The following is a 4917-nucleotide window of genomic DNA, read 5'->3' on the forward strand; positions in this document are numbered from 1 at the left end:
AGCTCTGCATTCTCGTTATTGCCTGTCCATATCACCTGGACAACGTGTCCCTCTGGTGCACACCTGTGCTGGGCACTGAAGAATGAGTTGCAGGAAGGAGGGGATCTGCTAGGACCTATAGAAATGCAGAGATAGCAAGGTGCAGATTCCAGAGCCAAATGGAGTCAAACGGCCTGAGTACACGTAGTCAGCAGGTTAAAAGAAAAGCCATGGACTGGCCCCATAGTGGAGTGGTTAAATGCTATGCATAGAAAGCTGGATCCCACATGGACAGCCATCGCTAGAATTCCAGCCCCTGGGAAGATGGCGGACATTCAGACCGAACTTGCTTACCAAAATCAGCCCACCATCTTCCAAAACAAGAGGGTCCTGCTGGGAGAAACTGGCAAGGAGAAGCTTCCAAGATACTACGAGAACATCAGTCTGGGCCTCGAGACTCCCAAAGAGGACATTGAGGGTACTTACATGGACAAGAAATGCCCCTTCACCAGTGACGTGTCCATTTGAGGACGGATCCTCTCTGGGGTGGAGACCAAGATGAAGATGCAGAGAACCATCGTCATCCGCCAGGACTACCTCCACTACATCCGCAAGTACAAAGGCTTCGAGAAGCGCCACAAGAATATGTCTATGCACCTGTCCCCCCTGCAGGGACGTCCAGATTGGCGACATCATCATGGTGGGCAAGTGCCGGCCCCTGGACAAGACCGTGCACTTTAATGTGCTCAAGGTCACCAAGGCTGCTGGCACCAAGAAGCATTTCCAGAAGTTCTGAGCCTGGATGCCTGCTTGCTCCCTTGTAAATAAAGTTATTTTCCTATCCCCTTCCCCGCCGCCAAAAAAAAAAAAAAAAAATTCCAGCCCCTGAAACCAGCAGATGGCATAGCAGTTACATCACTGGACTCCCACATGACTGACCACGGTTCAAGTCCCTGACCAGGGACTTAAAATTCATGCCAAGTGCATGGGCATGTGTGCTCATATCCCGGGAGGAGAATGAAGGAGAAAGGATTGAGGAGTGGCCATCTCCCCCGGGGGAGTGATTTTTCACTTTCCCTCTTACTATCTTCCCCCCACCCCTTCACAAGTGCATGTGCCCTAAGGCAAAACCTCTTTAAAAAAAAAAAATGCCAGCCCCACTGGATTAAAAAACACACCGGGCACATGTGCGCGTGCATGCCCCAAATACCAACTGGAGAGAGAAGTGGAGAGAAAAGGGTTGCGGTGTGATCGCACCCACTGTGGGGCGGGTACCCTTCCTTTTTCTCTCTCTGGTGAGCACGTGGGAATAGCAACAACAAAAAATTAAAAGAAAGAAAGAAAAGAGAGAAAGGCTCTTCTGAAGAGGAGACATGGAGGTGTGAAGAGTGAAGTCCACACAGAGGGGTGAGATGGTGAAGAGGAGAGCGGAAATCTGCTTGTTCTAAGACAAGGGCTGGTATGGGAGGGTTGGAGCTGCATGGTCTTGCCTCCTGGGAGCCCAGACTGAAATGTCTGGCATAATTTTGAGTGGAATAGAGATTTCTCTGTAGGCTCTGGGCAAGGGAGAGGGGTGCCTCCTTTTTAAGGTTCCTATGCCCTAGGTGGAGGAGAGAGTGTGTCCTGGGCAGTTACCATGGAAACTGCCCTGTGACCCTCCCTCCAGGCTAATTTTACGTCTCTGAAAGCCAAGGGCCCAGCGGCCCCTATTGCTCCTCCCCACACAGCCGGTGACAGCAGAAGCATCTCCGAAGTAAACACCATATAAGAACAACCACCTCCAGAAACTGCAAAGGGGCTTTGATGTCGGGGCCAAGGATTTTTGACTAAACAAACTGGAAGCGATTTAGGGCGAGGAAGGCTGAGACTGTGCTGCAGTGGCTTTGCTGGGGAATCGAGTCAGGCTGCCAGGATAACCCCCACCCTTCTCCCACCCACCCAACTACCTCGGGACCTCAGGGACCAGTCCAGAGAGGCAGCAGTGTGTGCGTCTCCCATTTCCCTTCTTCCTTTGCCAGAGGCTAGGCCGTCTAAGGACAACATGTCCACCCAGTGAATGCTGGGCTGTGGGGCAGATGGAGAGGCAGTTAGGTCGCCACTGTACTGTCTCCTCCTTCCCACCTCCAAGCCCCCAGACACACATCCACTGCCCTCTACTTCCACTGTATCTTCCCCCCTTACTCAGTCTTTACTGCACATTTCTTTATAAGGAACATTTAATCTTGGGAATGAATCCCGTCCAGTCTGGAAAGTCCTTGTCCCTGTAACAGCCACCTGTGTGCTGGCACTGAGAATAGTCAGCCTCTGGACCAGCATAATGGTTTCATCACTGGACTCCCACTCAACTCCAGTTCAAGTCCCTGATCTGGTGGCTTAAAACACGCTGGGCGTGTGTGCATGTGTGCCCAAGATCCCAAGAGGAAAATGGAGGAGAAGGGATTGTGGTGTGGCCATCCCCCCAAGAGGGTGATTTCTTGCTTTCTGTCTCTCTGTCTCTCTGGTGAGTACACTTACCCTATAGCAAAAATCTCTTTTGGAAAAGAAAAAGAGAGAGAGAGAGAATGGTCAGCCTAACTGAAGAGTGAGAGGTTTAGTCCTTGGAGCATCATCAAAATCCTCCTGGAGACAGGGCTTTAAGAGGGCAGGAACTATGTTTTGTTTATCTCTGTGTCCCCTAAATTTTGCGTGATGCTAATGCAGATAGGTGTTCGGTACACTTTTTTTTTTAAAAAGATTGATTTATTTAATTGTATTTGTTATTATTATTTTTTTAATTTGACTAGAGGGAGACAGAGAGAGAGAAAGGAAAAGTGGGACAGCAAACTGCCAGTCCAGGACTCAGCGTGGTCAGCCAGGTGGGAGTCCAGCACCTTACCCGCCGCACCACCTGCCAGTCTCTCAATACACATTTATCGAATGAACAAATGAATCATCACGTGGAATCATGAAAGATTAAAGTCCACACTCTGTCATAACCATCTGTGTCCTCTAAAAAAGGGCGCATTCAGCTGACAAGTGGTTCACACACACACACGCATTGATACAAAAATGTTTGTGAAGGTCTAATATGAAGCAGATACAGGTACACAAAGTTTGCTGTAAGTTAGGCTACTTCCCAACTGGTCTGTATCTCATGTATTGCTAAATACACATTCGTGACTTTGCACAGAGAAGCGCAGAACAAAGAGGCCCGACTCTCCTTCCAGGGTGGAGATGCTGCAGGAAGACAACAGGAGTCTCCTCCACTGCCCAGCCTTCGAAGTGTGGAGAGAGCCAAACCGTGGTGGAAGTGTGTGCTGTCTTTCCCCTTCAGAGAGATGGGGAAAGTAGGGCTTTACCTGTGCCCCCGGAAGTGCCCCTCTGCCCTGTAAGAAGGTCCCCCTTCACTACTGCTCCAACTGTCGTCTGGCTGTTTTCTAACCCTCACATTCTCTCCCCGAAGGCCATCTGCCTTCCTTCTTTTATATTTTTCTTTTTAAATTTTAATTATTGTTTTACATTGAATCACCAAGTCTTGAGTAATAAGATCCTAAAAGAGCTGGTGAGGTCTCCCCAAGCTGAACTGAATCTCACAAAGGAAAACAAAACAAAACAAAATAAGGGAGCCCCTCACAGAGGCCCAGACACGTACTTACACACTTCCTCACACATACACGTACGCGTACACATAGAGCCCTGTGCACTAACAAAGAAGCAGAAGGAACACAGGCATGGCACACACCCGTGCACACATTAGGCACTCATACATGCACTGTCTCAGACACACACATGTACTTACAGAGGAACCCCAACGAGGCAGCACACACACGCTGATCTGGAGCGTGCACACACATGCACACACACACACACACACAGACTCACAAGAGACTCAATGGCTGTATTTCAACCTTCACCTCCCAATCCAAGCCCAGAAATCTGTCTCCAATTATCCGGCCCGTGTTGGGAGCAACAGGAAATCCAGAACGACTCTGTCTTCTGCGGGAGATGCCAGAATTTCAGCCATTTCTCCATCGTTCGAAAACAAAAGCCTTCTGGCCTTGCCTCCCTCTCTCTGACTCCAAGTCAGCTGTGGCTAGGAGGGTGTGGGTGGGAGGTGGAAGGCATGGTGGGGGAAGGGAGCTGGGAAATTCAGCCTAGGAATAGCCTGATGAGCTTGGGAAGCTTGAGCCCTGAGCCTAGCCTTTTCCACCTCCCCCAAAACCCTGACCAAGGCAGTCGATGGGTCAAGGATGGGGGTAAATAGTGGGGACCTGGGAAACAATAATGACCACAGAAACCAGCCTTATGGGGTGACAAGGCAGCATAGTGGAACAATCACTGACCTACAATCAGAAGACCCCAGGTTCAGGTCCCAAATCTTCAGTGAGTCAGTTGCCAGTAATTTTGCTTCTCTGAAACTTCCTTGAAGAATGGGAGTAACAACACTCCTCACAGGGGCAGGGTGGTGATGGTGGTGGTTGCTAGTGGTAAGTATCTCATGGTTGTGAAGATAGAAAAAATGATCACACCAATGTCATTATTGGCTATGAGATGGTGTCCCAATCTCTGTAAGTGGCCAATCTCTCTCCAAACTAGGTAGCTCTCCTTCTACCCTTCTAGAAAGAGGCTAATTCTACAGAAGAGAAAATACTGCTTTGAGAACAGTCAATTTCTACACGTCTCTTATTACATGGAGCAGGTCTTAACCACATCCAAAGCGTTCTGTGCCCACCATGTCCACTGTTGAAAGTCAGCAGTAATAGCTTGGGATAGTAGAGAATACTGGATTTGGGAGTCTCCTTTTGCTAAAGGCACCTGACCTAGGGACAGCTTCTCCTAATTCAGCCCAGCAGTAAGTCTCCTGGCCAATGTTCCTGGACAATAGACACACTCCACCAGGCTTTGTTTAGGAGTGTTAAAAATTGTGAACATGTGGGCCAGCTAGTGACATGGTAGTTA

The 4917-nt window shown here is 49.1% G+C and overlaps 1 pseudogene; it reads left to right on the plus strand.

Annotated features, from left to right (window-relative positions):
• Positions 1-303: 303 nt before the first annotated feature.
• Positions 304-775, plus strand: LOC102488281 (40S ribosomal protein S11-like; annotated as a pseudogene).
• Positions 776-4917: the final 4142 nt, after the last annotated feature.

Source organism: Tupaia chinensis, unplaced genomic scaffold (genome assembly GCF_000334495.1).
Source record: "Tupaia chinensis unplaced genomic scaffold, TupChi_1.0 Scaffold148004_1, whole genome shotgun sequence".
NCBI classification, from domain to species: Eukaryota; Metazoa; Chordata; class Mammalia; order Scandentia; family Tupaiidae; genus Tupaia; species Tupaia belangeri.